The sequence below is a fragment of the Salvelinus alpinus genome, chromosome 11, assembly GCF_045679555.1.
Source record: "Salvelinus alpinus chromosome 11, SLU_Salpinus.1, whole genome shotgun sequence".
Lineage (NCBI taxonomy): Eukaryota > Metazoa > Chordata > Actinopteri > Salmoniformes > Salmonidae > Salvelinus > Salvelinus alpinus.
The window spans coordinates 14,903,295-14,921,620 of NC_092096.1; the positions used below are offsets into that span (position 1 = coordinate 14,903,295).

Here is an 18,326-nt window from a genome sequence, read left to right on the forward strand (position 1 = left end):
ATGGTAAGTTACTGGGTACTGATGATTATCACACTTGAATCATTGTTGATTGTAGGGCTTCAGAAAGTCAAACTAGTTCCTCTCTTGGTCTAAGACCATTGTTCCCATTGATTAGCTAACTAACTAGTGAATATTCCCATTGATTAGCTAACTAACTAGTGAATATTCTCAGTGATTATCTAACTAACTAGTTAATATTCCCAGTGATTATCTAACTAACTAGTGAATATTCTCAGTGATTATCTAACTAACTAGTGAATATTCCCAGTGAATGGTCTAACTAACTAGTGAATATTCCCAGTGATTATCTAACTAACTAGTGAATATTCCCAGTGAATGGTCTAACTAACTAATGAATATTCCCAGTGATTATCTATCTAACTAGTGAATATTCCTAGTGAATGGTCTAACTAAATAGTGAATATTACTAGTCAATAGTCTAACTATTGAATATTCCTAGTGAATAGTCTAACTAACTAGTGAATGTTACTAGTGAATAGTCTAACTAACTAGTGAATATTACTAGTGAATAGTCTAATGACCTAATTCATATCCCTAGTGAATAGTCTAACTAGTGAATATTACTAGTGAATAGTCTAACTAACTAGTGAATGTTACTAGTGAATAGTCTAAATAACTAGTGAATGTTACTAGTGAATAGTCTAACTAACTAATTAATATTACTAGTGAATAGTCTAACTAACTAGTGAATGTTAGTAGTGAATAGTCTAACTAACTAGTGAATATTACTAGTGAATGGTCTAACTAACTAATTTATATTCATAGTGAATAGTCTAACTAGTGAATGTTACTAGTGAATAGTCTAACTAACTAATTAATATTACTAGTGAATAGTCTAACTAACTAGTGAATATTACTAGTGAATAGTCTAATTACCTAATTACTATTCCTAGTGAATGGTCTAACTAACTAGTGAATATTACTAGTGACTAGTCTAACTAACTAATTAATATTACTAGTGAATAGTCTAACTAACTGGTTAATGTTACTAGTGAATAGTCTAACTAACGGAGTTATTAGTCTAACTAATTAGTGCATGTTACTAGTGAATAGTTTAACTAACTAGTGAATGTTACTAGTGAATAGTCTAACTAACTAATTAACATTACTAGTGAATAGTCTAACTAACTAGTGAATGTTACTAGTGAATAGTCTAACTAACTAGTGAATGTTACTAGTGCATAGTCTAACTAACTAGTGAATATTACTAGTGAATAGTCTAACTAACTAATTTATATTACTAGTGAATAGTCTAACTAACTAATTAATATTACTAGTGAATAGTCTAACTAACTAATTAATATTACTAGTGAATAGTCTTAATAAACCACTATTCCTTCATATTTTTCCACCATTCTAGATATATATATATAAGTATGTAATGTCTATGTTAATGTATTAAATGTAAATTGTAAAGTATTTTTGTCTGTAATGTATTTTCTGTCATGAGTTGGACCCCAGGATGACTTGCTGTCACCATTGACATTGGCTAATGGGGATGCTAATAAAATCAGGACTCATTAATTCCTTTGGTTTAAAGAGATGCTCCGTGATGTTGGCAATGAAGCCCTTTGTCTACTTCCCCAGAGTCAGATGACCTCGTGGAAACCATTTGTATGTCTCTGCGTGCAGTATTAAGGAAGTTGCTAACTAGCGTTAACGCAATGGCTGGAAGTCTATGGGTATCTGCTAGCATCTATGGGTATCTGCTAGCATCTATGGGTATCTGCTAGCATCTATGGGTATCTGCTAGCATCTATGGGTATCTGCTAGCATCTATGGGTATCTGCTAGCATCTATGGGTATCTGCTAGCGTCTATGGGTATCTGCTAGCATCTATGGGTATCTGCTAGCGTCTATGGGTATCTGCTAGCATCTATGGGTATCTGCTAGCGTCTATGGGTATCTGCTAGCATCTATGGGTATCTGCTAGCGTCTATGGGTATCTGCTAGCGTCTATGGGTATCTGCTAGCATCTATGGGTATCTGCTAGCATCTATGGGTATCTGCTAGCGTCTATGGGTATATGTTAGCGTCTATGGGTATCTGCTAGCGTCTATGGGTATCTGCTAGCGTCTATGGGTATCTGCTAGCGTCTATGGGTATATGCTAGCGTCTATGGGTATCTGCTAGCGTCTATGGGTATCTGCTAGCGTCTATGGGTATCTGCTAGCGTCTATGGGTATCTGCTAGCGTCTATGGGTATCTGCTAGCGTCTATGGGTATCTGCTAGCGTCTATGGGTATCTGCTAGCGTCTATGGGTATCTGCTAGCGTCTATGGGTATCTGCTAGCGTCTATGGGTATCTGCTAGCGTCTATGGGTATCTGCTAGCGTCTATGGGTATCTGCTAGCGTCTATGGGTATCTGCTAGCGTCTATGGGTATCTGCTAGCGTCTATGGGTATCTGCTAGCGTCTATGGGTATCTGCTAGCGTCTATGGGTATCTGCTAGCGTCTATGGGTATCTGCTAGCATCTATGGGTATCTGCTAGCATCTATGGGTATCTGCTAGCGTCTATGGGTATCTGCTAGCGTCTATGGGTATCTGCTAGCGTCTATGGGTATCTGCTAGCATCTATGGGTATCTGCTAGCGTCTATGGGTATCTGCTAGCGTCTATGGGTATCTGCTAGCGTCTATGGGTATCTGCTAGCGTCTATGGGTATCTGCTAGCGTCTATGGGTATCTGCTAGCGTCTATGGGTATATGCTAGCGTCTATGGGTATCTGCTAGCGTCTATGGGTATCTGCTAGCGTCTATGGGTATCTGCTAGCGTCTATGGGTATCTGCTAGCGTCTATGGGTATATGCTAGCGTCTATGGGTATCTGCTAGCGTCTATGGGTATATGCTAGCGTCTATGGGTATCTGCTAGCGTCTATGGGTATCTGCTAGCATCTATGGGTATCTGCTAGCGTCTATGGGTATCTGCTAGCATCTATGGGTATCTGCTAGCGTCTATGGGTATCTGCTAGCGTCTATGGGTATCTGCTAGCGTCTATGGGTATCTGCTAGCGTCTATGGGTATCTGCTAGCGTCTATGGGTATCTGCTAGCGTCTATGGGTATCTGCTAGCGTCTATGGGTATATGCTAGCATCTATGGGTATCTGCTAGCGTCTATGGGTATATGCTAGCGTCTATGGGTATCTGCTAGCGTCTATGGGTATCTGCTAGCGTCTATGGGTATCTGCTAGCGTCTATGGGTATATGCTAGCATCTATGGGTATCTGCTAGCGTCTATGGGTATATGCTAGCGTCTATGGGTATCTGCTAGCGTCTCTGGGTATATGCTAGCGTCTATGGGTATCTGCTAGCGTCTATGGGTATCTGCTAGCTTCCAGTCATAGCGTTAACACTAGTTAGCATGCAACTTCCTTTCATACTGGACACAGAGACATAGAAATGGTTTCCACAAGTTCATCTGACTCTGGGGAAGTAGATAGAGGGCTTCATTGCCAAAATCACAAAATCCCTTTAAGATCACTATTCCTGTTATTGAACAGTCTCACATAAACTCTGTTATAGACCGTTCCTTTCCTGTCCGTGCTTCCACCTTGACATGTACCAGCCTGTCTCTCCTCATGTCTAAAACCAGTTTCTCTGAATAACAGAGGTCTGAGCTAGCTCCCAGCCCTGGAGGACAGTCCTGTTAAACATAGAACTACTTCTGTCCAACACTGAACTAGTTCACTACGCTATTGTTCCTGTCTGCTGGCCGGATAGACTGAGAGAGAGGGGGGAGCAGGACAGGAGGGAGGGAGGGTTGGAGGGAGAGGGAGGAGAGAGAGAGGGGGGAGGACAGAAGGGTGGGAGGGAGGGTTGGAGGGAGAGGGAGGAGAGAGAGAGGGGGGAGGACAGGAGGGAGGGAGGGAGGGTTGGAGGGAGAGGGAGGAGAGAGAGGGGGGGGGACAGAAGGGTGGGAGGGAGGGTTGGAGGGAGAGGGAGGAGAGAGAGAGGGGGGAGGACAGGAGGGAGGGAGGGAGGGTTGGAGGGAGAGGGAGGAGAGAGAGGGGGGGGCAGGTGGGTGAGATGGAGGGAGGAGAGAGAGAGGGGGGAGGGTTGGAGGGAGAGGGAAGAGAGAGAGAGGGGGAGGAGGACAGGAGGGTGAGATGGAGGGAGGGAGGGAGGGTGAGAGAGAAGGAAGGTGGAAAGGGGGGGGCCGAGAGGGAGAGGGAGGAGAGAGAGATGGGGGAGGAGGACAGGAGGAAGGGAGGGCAGGGAGGGAGAGGGAGGAGAGAGAGAGGGGGGAGGAGGACAGGAGGGTGAGATGGAGGGAGGGAGGGAGAGAGAGAAGGAAGGTGGAAAGGGGGGGCCGAGAGGGAGAGGGAGGAGAGAGAGAGAGAGCGATCGAGAGAGGGCATTGCTCTATCCAAGAGCTAGTCTATTTAATTAATTACTTTCAAAGCTTTTAAACTCTGCTCATGTTGGTGCTAAAACACAAAGTAAAAACCCTGACCCTGACATTATGGTTGACTAAATGACAGTGTCATAAAGGAGCTTTAAAGAAACATGAAAACGCCATGTAAGAACATGATGCAACATCCAGGTCAGACTCAGAGGGCAGCCAGAGTTGACATCGCTCTTAGTTTAGAGTACAAATGCTGTCTTGCAGAATTCCTCATTTCAAGAAGAGGACGTTCCAAACTAACATGCAGTTCATCCAGCAGGCAGGTCGAAGGTCATACAGGAAGAGTAGCTTCTGTCTCCAGAAAAAGGCTGTCCATGTTATAAAGAAAAAATCCTCCAAGAAAAAGATCTGGAAGCGGATGAAACAAGGGCAACATGCAACAACATACGCTGGTAAACTCCAGATGTTTCTAGCAGCTTTGCAGCACTTGTCAAAAACCAAACTAAAACTTGTCAGATTATATTGTTTCATCCCGCTAGTAATATTCAGAACATGAGGATAACATGCAGACCGTCATGAATATTCATCCAGAACGTGATCCAGGATTAAGGATTAAACAGCGGCAACAGAACTACAACTCATAACTACAACTCAGAACAACAACTGGTCTAAAGTAGTGCACTACATAGGGAATAGGGGCTCTGTGGACCCCGGTCTAAAGTAGTGCACTACATAGGGAATAGGGGCTCTGTGGATCCTGGTCTAAAGTAGTGTACTACATAGGGAATAGGAGCTCTGTGGATCCCGGTCTAAAGTAGTGTACTACATAGGGAATAGGGGCTCTGTGGATCCTGGTCTAAAGTAGTGCACTACATAGGGAATAGGGGCTCTGTGGATCCCGGTCTAAAGTAGTGTACTACATAGGGAATAGGGACTCTGTGGATCCCGGTCTAAAGTAGTGTACTACATAGGGAATAGGGGCTCTGTGGATCCCGGTCTAAAGTAGTGTACTACATAGGGAATAGGTGCTCTGTGGACCCCGGTCTAAAGTAGTGCACTACATAGGGAATAGGGGCTCTGTGGATCCTGGTCTAAAGTAGTGCACTACATAGGGAATAGGAGCTCTGTGGATCCCGGTCTAAAGTAGTGCACTACATAGGGAATAGGGGCTCTGTGGATCCCGGTCTAAAGTAGTGCACTACATAGGGAATAGGGGCTCTGTGGATCCTGGTCTAAAGTAGTGCACTACATAGGGAATAGGGTGCTATTTGGGACACAACCAGGAGACGTTTAGCCGTCCCTAAGGAGACAGAAGAGAGACGGATCACAGATCAGATCACTGCCCCACGGGCCTCAACGACTGTAGTAGAGAGAAGAGTTGTAGTTAAGAAGCATTGAAGACCAGTAGAGGACCCCAGGCGGATGCATTGAGGGAGGTAGGAGGCAGCGGGAGCCTTGCAGTCTGCTTGCAGGTTATACACAGTTCAGTAGGTGGAGGTATAGTAGTGGACTCTGACATGCAGACGCCTACGCCTTACGAAGGATAGCAGCGTTTGTCTTCACTGCTCCGCGGAGGAAGTGTAAACGCTGACTGTTACCTGGAAACAGAGAGTAACGGCTGAGAGCACTTGATACGCACGCTCATGCTCAGTCACACACAGTCACACACAGTCACACACAGTCACACACAGTCACACACAGACAAAAACCACAACGCAGTCACACACAGTCACACACAGACAGAAACTGAAGGATGTGCACACAGAATTACTCCCACAACGCAGTCTGCACACAGTCACACACACTGTGTACATGTGTAGTCCAAGAGGCCACAGCTCATAGAGGACAAATCACTCCACCAGCACTGCACACAATACTCTCCCCACAGATAAAACTAAAGAACACGAGAGAGTGAGAGAGAGAGAGAGAGACAGAGAGAGAGAGACAGAGAGAGAGAGAGAGAGAGAGAGAGAGAGAGAGAGAGAGAGAGATAGAGAGAGAGAGAGAGAGAGAGAGAGAGAGAGTAACATTAAGAAATGCTATAGATGGAAGGAATGCAGTTTGGAAACCTACCAAAAAACAATTAGGCAACAGCAAATTCAATCCCTTTTAGACAACTTCCTGGGTAAAATGTTCCACTGCAATAGTGAAGGTGTAAACTTGGCAGTAGAAAATCTTAACAGTATATTTGACCTCTCAGCTTCCCTATCAAATCTAAAAATCTCAAATAGAAAACCGAAGAAAATGAACAACAATGACAAATGGTTTGATAAAGAATGCAAAAATCTAAGAAATAAATTGAGGAACCTGTCCAACCAAAAACATAGAGACCCGGAAAACCTGAGTCTACGCCTTCACTATGGCGAATCACTAAAACAATACAGAAATACACTACGGAAAAAGAAGGAACAGCACGTCAGAAATCAGCTCAATGTAATTGAAGACTCCATAGACTCTAACCAATTCTGGGAAAATTGGAAAACACTAAACAAACAACAACACGAAGAATTATCTATCCAAAATGGAGATGTATGGGTAAACCACTTCTCCAATCTTTTTGGCTCTATAACAAAGAATAAAGAACAAAAACATATACATGATCAAATACAAATCCTAGAATCAACTATTAAAGACTACCAGAACCCATTGGATTCTCCAATTACCTTGAATGAGTTACAGGACAAAATAAAAACCCTCAAACCCAAAAAGGCCTGTGGTGTTGATGGTATCCTTAATGAAATGATCAAATATACAGACAACAAATTCCAATTGGCTATACTAAAACTCTTTAACATCGTCCTTAGCTCTGGCATCTTCCCCAATATTTGGAACCAAGGACTGATCACCCCAATCCACAAAAGTGGAGACAAATTTGACCCCAATAACTACCGTGGAATATGCGTCAACAGTAACCTTGGGAAAATACTCTGCATTATCATTAACAGCAGACTCGTACATTTCCTCAATGAAAACAATGTACTGAGCAAATGTCAAATTGGCTTTTTACCAAATTACCGTACAACAGACCATGTATTCACCCTACACACCCTAATTGACAACCAAACAAACCAAAACAAAGGCAAAGTCTTCTCATGCTTTGTTGATTTCAAAAAAGCCTTCGACTCAATTTGGCATGAGGGTCTGCTATACAAATTGATGGAAAGTGGTGTTGGGGGTAAAACATACGACATCATAAAATCCATGTACACAAACAACAAGTGTGCGGTTAAAATTGGCAAAAAACACACACATTTCTTCACACAGGGTCGTGGGGTGAGACAGGGATGCAGCTTAAGCCCCACCCTCTTCAACATATATATCAACGAATTGGCGCGGGCACTAGAACAGTCTGCAGCACCCGGTCTCACCCTACTAGAATCCGAAGTCAAATGTCTACTGTTTGCTGATGATCTGGTGCTTCTGTCACCAACCAAGGAGGGCCTACAGCAGCACCTAGATCTTCTGCACAGATTCTGTCAGACCTGGGCCCTGACAGTAAATCTCAGTAAGACCAAAATAATGGTGTTCCAAAAAAGGTCCAGTCGCCAGGACCACAAATTCCATCTAGACACCGTTGCCCTAGAGCACACAAAAAACTATACATACCTCGGCCTAAACATCAGCACCACAGGTAGCTTCCACAGAGCTGTGAACGATCTGAGAGACAAGGCAAGAAGGGCATTCTATGCCATCAAAAGGAACATAAATTTCAACATACCAATTAGGATCTGGCTAAAAATACTTGAATCAGTCATAGAGCCCATTGCCCTTTATGGTTGTGAGGTCTGGGGTCCGCTCACCAACCAAGATTTCACAAAATGGGACAAACACCAAATTGAGACTCTGCATGCAGAATTCTGCAAAAATATCCTCCGTGTACAACGTAGAACACCAAATAATGCATGCAGAGCAGAATTAGGCCGATACCCACTAATTATCAAAATCCAGAAAAGAGCCGTTAAATTCTACAACCACCTAAAAGGAAGCGATTCCCAAACCTTCCATAACAAAGCCATCACCTACAGAGAGATGAACCTGGAGAAGAGTCCCCTAAGCAAGCTGGTCCTAGGGCTCTGTTCACAAACACAAACACACCCCACAGAGCCCCAGGACAACAGCACAATTAGACCCAACCAAATCATGAGAAAACAAAAAGATAATTACTTGACACATTGGAAAGAATTAACAAAAAAACAGAGCAAACTAGAATGCTATTTGGCCCTAAACAGAGAGTATACAGTGGCAGAATACCTGACCTTTGTGACTGACCCAAACTTAAGGAAAGCTTTGACTATGTACAGACTCAGTGAGCATAGCCTTGCTATTGAGAAAGGCCGCCGTAGGCAGACATGGCTCTCAAGAGAAGACAGGCTATGTGTTCACTGCCCACAAAATGAGGTGGAAACTGAGCTGCACTTCCTAACCTCCTGCCCAATGTATGACCATATTAGAGAGACATATTTCCCTCAGATTACACAGATCCACAAAGAATTCGAAAACAAATCCAATTTTGATAAACTCCCATATCTACTGGGTGAAATTCCACAGTGTGCCATCACAGCAGCAAGATTTGTGACCTGTTGCCACAAGAAAAGGGCAACCAGTGAAGAACAAACACCATTGTAAATACAACCCATATTTATGTTTATTTATTTTAACTTGTGTGCTTTAACCATTTGTACATTGTTACAACACTGCATATATATAATATGACATTTGTCATGTCTTTATTGTTTTGAAACTTCTGTATGTGTAATGTTTACTGTTAATTTTTATTGTTTATTTCACTTTTGTATATTATCTACCTCACTTGCTTTGGCAATGTTAACACATGTTTCCCATGCCAATAAAGCCCCTTGAATTGAATTGAATTGAATTGAATTGAATTGAGAGAGAGAGAGAGAGAGAGAGAGAGAGAGAGAGAGAGAGAGAGAGAGAGAGAGAGAGAGAGAGAGAGAGAGAGATAGAGAGAGAGAGAGAGAGAGAGAGAGAGAGAGAGAGAGAGAGAGAGAGAGAGAGAGAGAGAGAGACACAGAGACAGAGACAGAGACAGAGACAGAGAGAGAGAGAGAGAGAGAGAGAGAGAGAGAGAGAGAGAGAGAGAGAGAGAGAGAGACAGAGAGACAGAGAGACAGAGAGACAGAGAGAGAGAGAGACAGAGAGAGAGAGAGAGAGAGAGAGAGAGAGAGAGAGAGAGAGAGAGAGAGAGAGAGAGAGACAGAGACAGAGACGAGAGAGAGAGAGAGAGAGAGAGAGAGAGAGAGAGAGAGAGAGAGAGAGAGAGAGAGAGAGAGAGAGAGAGAGAGAGAGAGAGAGAGAGAGAGAGAGAGAGAGAGAGAGAGAGAGAGAGAGAGAGAGGTAGGAGACCTGTTAAATAAACTCTAAAGTCAATATTGAGGAGAGATGCAGTCATATAAATATGATGTAATTCTAGTTCTGAGGGTGCAGTAATATCCAGCTGAGTTCAGATCAAACCCCTTCTTCTGTTGAGTAGTCCGGGCACAGAGAGCAACACAGTCACACACACACAACACACACACTGACTGACTGACAACACACACACTGACTGACTGACAACACACACACTGACTGACTGACAACACACACTGACTGACTGACAACACACACACGACACACACACAACACACACACTGACAACACACACACTGACTGACTGACAACACACACACTGACTGACTGACAACACACACACTGACTGACTGACAACACACACAACGGACACACGTCGCAAGGAGCAGAAAGCCCGTCAACACAGGAGACGATGATGACACACCAACACAAAACTGGGAGACCAGAACACACACACACACACACACACACACACACACACACACACACACACACACACACACACACACACACACACACACACACACACACACACACACACACACACACACACACACACACACACACACACACACACACACACCGAGGGAGGGGCAGGCATTTACCATGGGTCTCACTGGAGTGACTAAACCAAGCAAACTTCCCCTTCTTCTTGTCAAGCAAGTCGGCCAGGGTCACTCCTTCCTCAAACAAGATGGGGAGGTCATTCAGGGTATGCAGTCCACCCAGTGACAAAGATACACACACACACACACACACACAAACAAACATGTTACACACTCACACACACATGTTACACACACACAAACACATGGTACACACACATATCACAACACACACATATCACAACATACACACAAGGACTCAAACACAAAACAGTAAATACACACCTGTTTCTGCAGGTCTTAACGTTGAGAATACACAGTCATTGGCATAGTACATTTCATCCCCGTAAAATACACACACACACACACACACACACACACACACACACACACACACACACACACACACACACACACACACACACACACACACACACACACACACACACACACACACACACAGAGTCCACACATACAGTACACGCTCAAACGTACACGCATGTACATTCAGATCAGAGGAATCCCTTATCTGGGAGAAAAGGGTCTGGGGCATCAAACAGTGACCGTACTCAAAGCTTTAATTATACAGCCTACAGTCTAAAATCAATCTGTAACTATAATTATACAGCCTACAGTCTAAAATCAATCTGTAACTTTAATTATACAGCCGACAGTCTAAAATCAATCTGACACTTAAATTATACAGCCTACAGTCTAAAATCAATCTGTAACTTTAATTATACAGCCTACAGTCTAAAATCAATCTGTAACTTTAATTATACAGCCTACTGTCTAAAATCAATCTGACACTTAAATTATACAGCCTACAGTCTAAAATCAATCTGTAACTTTAATTATACAGCCTACAGTCTAAAATCAATCTGTAACTTTAATTATACAGCCTACAGTCTAAAATCAATCTGTAACTTTAATTATACAGCCTACAGTCTAAAATCAATCTGTAACTTTAATTATACAGCCTACTGTCTAAAATCAATCTGTAACTTTAATTATACAGCCTACAGTCTAAAATCAATCTGTAACTTTAATTATACAGCCTACAGTCTAAAATCAATCTGTAACTTTAATTATACAGCCTACAGTCTAAAATCAATCTGTAACTTTAATTATACAGCCTACTGTCTAAAATCAATCTGACACTTAAATTATACAGCCTACAGTCTAAAATCAATCTGTAACTGTAATTATACAGCCTACAGTCTAAAATCAATCTGTAACTTTAATTATACAGCCTACTGTCTAAAATCAATCTGTAACTTTAATTATACAGCCTACAGTCTAAAATGAATCTGTAACTTTAATTATACAGCCTACAGTCTAAAATCAATCTGTAACTTTAATTATACAGCCTACTGTCTAAAATCAATCTGTAACTTTAATTATACAGCCTACAGTCTAAAATCAATCTGTAACTTTAATTATACAGCCTACAGTCTAAAATCAATCTGTAACTTTAATTATACAGCCTACAGTCTAAAATCAATCTGTAACTTTAATTATACAGCCTACTGTCTAAAATCAATCTGTAACTTTAATTATACAGCCTACAGTCTAAAATCAATCTGTAACTTTAATTATACAGCCTACAGTCTAAAATCAATCTGTAACTTTAATTATACAGCCTACAGTCTAAAATCAGTCTGTAACTTTAATTATACAGCCTACAGTCTAAAATCAATATGTAACTTTAATTATACAGCCTACAGTCTAAAATCAATCTGTAACTTTAATTATACAGCCTACAGTCTAAAATCAATCTGTAACTTTAATTATACAGCCTACTGTCTAAAATCAATCTGACACTTAAATTATACAGCCTACAGTCTAAAATCAATCTGTAACTTTAATTATACAGCCTACAGTCTAAAATCAATCTGTAACTTTAATTATACAGCCTACAGTCTAAAATCAATCTTTAACTTTAATTATACAGCCTACAGTCTAAAATCAGTCTGTAACTTTAATTATACAGCCTACAGTCTAAAATCAATCTGTAACTATAATTATACAGCATACAGTCTAAAATCAATCTGTAACTATAATTATACAGCCTACAGTCTAAAATCAATCTGTAACTTTAATTATACAGCCTACAGTCTAAAATCAATCTGTAACTATAATTATACATCCTACAGTCTAAAATCAATCTGTAACTTTAATTATACAGCCTACAGTCTAAAAACAGAGACAGAAACAGAAACAAAGACAGGGAGAGACAGAGAGAGAGAGAGAGAGAGAGAGAGAGAGAGAGAGAGAGAGAGAGAGAGAGAGAGAGACAGACAGACAGACAGACAGACAGACAGACAGACAGACAGACAGAGAGAGAGAGACAGACAGACAGACAGAGAGAGAGAGAGGATACAGTCCTGCCTCTAGATGGCGATGTTGCTCAGAGCTCTGTCTGTCATAGATTTTGTCCATCATCCCCCTCTATCCTAATATCGCCCTCCCTACTCTTCTCCATACCCCATGACACAATAACTGTTTTGGTAGATGCCCGTTTAGTAGATGTTTTAGTACATTGATCAGTATGTGATCAGTATGTGATCAGTATGTGATCAGTATGTGATCAGTATGTGATCAGTATGTGATCTCCTGAGCACGAGGCATCGACAACACTAAAAACTGTCTCTCTAATTCTTTACTAAAGACACGTCTGTCTGGGGGTAAAATAACCAGTCTGTCAATCAATCAATCCACTTCCTCCTCGACAACTGTGGGACAGAAATAAAGTGTCTGGCTCATCTCATTTTTTCATATTCTTTACCCTCTCCCCCCCTCTCTCTCTTTCTCTCTGCCTCCCACCCCCCCCCCCCCCTCTCTCTCTCTCTCCCGGTCTCCTGATTGCAGAGTGGTATTAAATAGCCTATCTGTCTCACTTGGCTGTATCTTCATTTAGCTACTGTGAGTAAGCCTGTTGCCCCGTCTCTCAGTCCCTCAGCCTCAGTCTATCACACCAAGCTTGGCTGACTTCCTACAACCATGAGACCTGCTGAAGGATATTGCAAACGTTGTTTAGTAGAAGTGCAGGAATTAAAGCTAAAGTTTAACCCCAAGTCATCTGCACACCACAAGACTGTGTCAGCCTGATGAGCTAAAGCCTCGAGGGATGAGGCCTCTTATCTCCCTCCTGTCCTCATCTCTACTACTGATCTGTTGGAGTGACCTGTGATGCTGCCTGTCAGCCAGTGTGTGTGTGTTGTGTGTGTTGTGTGTGTTGTGTGTGTTGTGTGTGTGTTTTTGTGTTTGTGTGTTCCCATCTGAGCTCTGACAACAGGACAGCCCAGGACACAGTAGACCCCTGAGGACTCAGGATCTCAAAGGCCACGGTGCTAAAATAAGCCTGGAGAACAACAACAACATACTAGACTAGACAGTAGATGATCATATATCTGTCTGTCAGTCTCTGCTATATCTAGTCTCCAGTCTCTGTGTGTTATGTCCAGTCTCTGTGTGTTGTGTCTAGTCTCCAGTCTCTGTTGTGTCTAGTCTCCAGTCTCTGCTATGTCTAGTCTCCAGTCTCTGTGTGTCTAGTCTCCAGTCTCTGTGTGTCTAGTCTCCAGTCTCTGTTATGTCTAGTCTCCAGTCTCTGTGTGTCTAGTCTCCAGTCTCTGTTATGTCTAGTCTCCAGTCTCTGTGTGTCTAGACTCCAGTCTCTGTTATGTCTAGTCTCCAGTCTCTGTTATGTCTAGTCTCCAGTCTCTGTGTGTCTAGTCTCCAGTCTCTGTTATGTCTAGTCTCCAGTCTCTGCTATGTCTAGTCTCCAGTCTCTGTTATGTCAAGTCTCCAGTCTCTGTTATGTCTAGTCTCCAGTCTCTGTGTGTCTAGTCTCCAGTCTCTGTTATGTCTAGTCTCCAGTCTCTGTTATGTCTAGTCTCCAGTCTCTGTTATGTCTAGTCTCCAGTCTCTGTGTGTCTAGTCTCCAGTCTCTGTTATGTCTAGTCTCCAGTCTCTGTTATGTCTAGTCTCCAGTCTCTGTGTGTCTAGTCTCCAGTCTCTGTTATGTCTAGTCTCCAGTCTCTGTTATGTCTAGTCTCCAGTCTCTGTGTGCTATGTCTAGTCTCCAGTCTCTGTTATGTCTAGTCTCCAGTCTCTGTTATGTCTAGTCTCCAGTCTCTGTGGGTTTTAGGCCGTTTGCCTTTGTGTTCTTGGGCACAGGGACTATGGTGGTCTGCTTGAAACATGTTGGTATTACAGACTCAATCAGGGACATGTTGAAAATGTCAGTGAAGACACCTGCCAGTTGGTCAGCACATGCCCGGAGCACACGTCCTGGTAAGCCATCTGGCCCCGCAGCCTTGTGTATGTTGACCTGTTTAAAGGTCTTACTCACGTCGGCTACGGAGAGCGTGATCACACAGTCGTCCGGAACAGCTGATGTTCTCATGCATGCCTCAGTGTTGCTTGCCTCGAAGAGAGCATAGAAGTGATTTAGCTCGTCTGGTAGGCTCGTGTCACTGGGCAGCTCGCGGCTGTGCTTCCCTTTGTAGTCTGTAATAGTTTACAAGCCCTGCCACATAAGACGAGGTGTAGTATGATTCAATCTTAGCCCTGTATTGACGCGTTGCCTGTTTGATGGTTCGTCACAGTGCATAGCAGGATTTATTGTACATCCAATGATAAGCAGCGAGCTCTGTTGACCGAAGCTGTTTTCTCGGGTCACAAAAAAGCTAAATTAGCACGACCCGAGCTGATTTAGTCCCCCTAATTCTGGCCGTCATCCTTCAAGGGTATAAACTCCAATAACTTTGAAAACGGATTATGATAGAGACGCGAGGTTTTGACCATTGGTTTTCTAAGAAGATTATCTACACAATAACATTATTTTACCCAATGGTCAAAAGATGCGTTTTGATTGGACACCCTGCTGTACAGGGAGAATGGTGCCATTTGGGATGCATCCATACACATACTGTGGATCCAGGATCCAGGACTCCAGGCTCCAGGGCTGCAGGGCCACAGGCTCCAGGGCTCCAAGGTTCCAGGCCTCCAGGGCTCCAGGGTTAGCCCAGTGCTCCCTGCTCTCTCCCCAGGGAAGGTGTGCCCCATACATAGAGACAAACTGAGAGAAATAGTTGCTTTTGCTTCCATCTCTGTATACAGGTAGCCTAGTGGTTAGAGTGTTGGGCCAGTAACCGAAAGGTTGCTGGATCGAATCCCCGAGCTGACAAGATAAAAATATGTCATTCTGCCCCTGAACAAGGCAGTTAACACACTGTTCCCCGGTAGGCTGTCATTGTAAATAAGAATTTGTTCCTAACTGACTTGCCTAGTTAAATACAGGTTAAAAATGAATACAAGAGATATTGAAAAAAAAGCCTGTGTGTGCGCGGTGTGAATGACCAGTCAAACAAACAGTGCTGGCGGTCTGCCACAGAGAGAGAGAGGCTGTAGACAGTGAGTTGATTAGCCACCCCATCACTCAGCACTACTCTGGCCCTCACTATATGGTCTAAACAGAATCCTTGGGACGTCCCAACTCTGATGTCATCCAATTAAAGTGAAACGTTAAATGTTAGTGGAACACACTACACCAACAGAAGACTTCCCAGCACCAAATACAGACCATAGCCCCTACTCTAAATCCATGTCTACAGTACTAGGTGACCTCAACGCCTGACCTACAGTACTAGGTGACCCCAACGACCTGACCTACAGTACTAGGTGACCCCAAGGCCTGACCTACAGTACTAGGTGACCCCAACACCTGACCTACAGTACTAGGTGACCCCAACACCTGACCTACAGTACTAGGTGACCCCAACAACCTGACCTATAGTACTAGGTGACCCCAAGGCCTGACCTACAGTACTAGGTGACCCCAACACCTGACCTACAGTACTAGGTGACCCCAACACCTGACCTACAGTACTAGGTGACCCCAACAACCTGACCTACAGTACTAGGTGACCTCAACGCCTGACCTACAGTACTAGGTGACCCCAACACCTGACCTACAGTACTAGTTGACCCCAACACCTGACCTACAGTACTAGGTGACCCCAACACCTGACCTACAGTACTAGGTGACCCCAACAACCTGACCTACAGTACTAGGTGACAGCAACGCCTGACCTACAGTACTAGGTGACCCCAACACCTGACCTACAGTACTAGTTGACCCCAACACCTGACCTACAGTACTAGTTGACCCCAACACCTGACCTACAGTACTAGGTGACCCCAACGCCTGACCTACAGTACTAGTTGACCCCAACACCTGACCTACAGTACTAGTTGACCCCAACACCTGACCTACAGTACTAGGTGACCCCAACGACCTGACCTACAGTACTAGTTGACCCCAACACCTGACCTACAGTACTAGTTGACCCCAACGACCTGACCTACAGTACTAGGTGACCCCAACGACCTGACCTACAGTACTAGTTGACCCCAACACCTGACCTACAGTACTAGTTGACCCCAACACCTGACCTACAGTATTAGGTGACCCCAACACCTGACCTACAGTACTAGGTGACCCCAACACCTGACCTACAGTACTAGGTGACCCCAACACCTGACCTACAGTACTAGGTGACCTCAACACCTGACCTACAGTACTAGGTGACCCCAACGACCTGACCTACAGTACTAGTTGACCCCAACACCTGACCTACAGTACTAGTTGACCCCAACACCTGACCTACAGTATTAGGTGACCCCAACACCTGACCTACAGTACTAGTTGACCCCAACACCTGACCTACAGTACTAGGTGACAGCAACGCCTGACCTACAGTACTAGGTGACCTCAACACCTGACCTACAGTACTAGTTGACCCCAACACCTGACCTACAGTACTAGTTGACCCCAACACCTGACCTACAGTACTAGGTGACCCCAACGCCTGACCTACAGTACTAGTTGACCTCAACACCTGACCTACAGTACTAGTTGACCCCAACACCTGACCTGCAGTACTAGTTGACCCCAACACCTGACCTACAGTACTAGGTGACCCCAACAACCTGACCTACAGTACTAGTTGACCCCAACACCTGACCTACAGTACTAGTTGACCCCAACACCTGACCTACAGTACTAGGTGACCCCAACGACCTGACCTACAGTACTAGGTGACCCCAACACCTGACCTACAGTACTAGTTGACCCCAACACCTGACCTACAGTACTAGGTGACCCCAACGACCTGACCTACAGTACTAGGTGACCCTAACGACCTGACCTACAGTACTAGGTGACCCCAACACCTGACCTACAGTACTAGTTGACCCCAACACCTGACCTACAGTACTAGGTGACCCCAACGACCTGACCTACAGTACTAGGTGACCCCAACACCTGACCTACAGTACTAGTTGACCCCAACACCTGACCTACAGTACTAGGTGACCCCAACGACCTGACCTACAGTACTAGGTGACCCCAACAACCTGACCTACAGTACTAGGTGACCCCAACACCTGACCTACAGTACTAGTTGACCCCAACACCTGACCTACAGTACTAGGTGACCCCAACGACCTGACCTACAGTACTAGTTGACCCCAACACCTGACCTACAGTACTAGTTGACCCCAACACCTGACCTACAGTACTAGGTGACCCCAACACCTGATCGTAGCATGGTGGTGTTAGGGGGAATGGTATCGTAGCATGGTGGTGTTAGGGGGAATGGTATCGTAGCATGGTGGTGTTAGGGGGAATGGTATCATAGCATGGTGGTGTTAGGGGGAATGGTATTGTAGCATGGCGGTATTAGGGGGAATGGTATCGTAGCATGGTGGTGTTAGGGGGAATGGTATCGTAGCATGGTGGTGTTAGGGGGAATGGTATTGTAGCATGGTGGTGTTAGGGGGAATGGTATCGTAGCATGGTGGTGTTAGGGGGAATGGTATCATAGCATGGCGGTATTAGGGGGAATGGTATCGTAGCATGGTGGTGTTAGGGGGAATGGTATCGTAGCATGGTGGTGTTAGGGGGAATGGTATCAT

At 44.0% G+C, this 18,326-nt stretch overlaps 1 protein-coding gene across 11 annotated transcripts in view; it reads right to left on the bottom strand.

Moving 5' to 3' along the window:
* cacna1c (calcium channel, voltage-dependent, L type, alpha 1C subunit) overlaps window positions 1-18,326 on the bottom strand; it is a 556,532-nt gene that overhangs the window by 103,406 nt on the left and 434,800 nt on the right. The window lies entirely within an intron of this gene.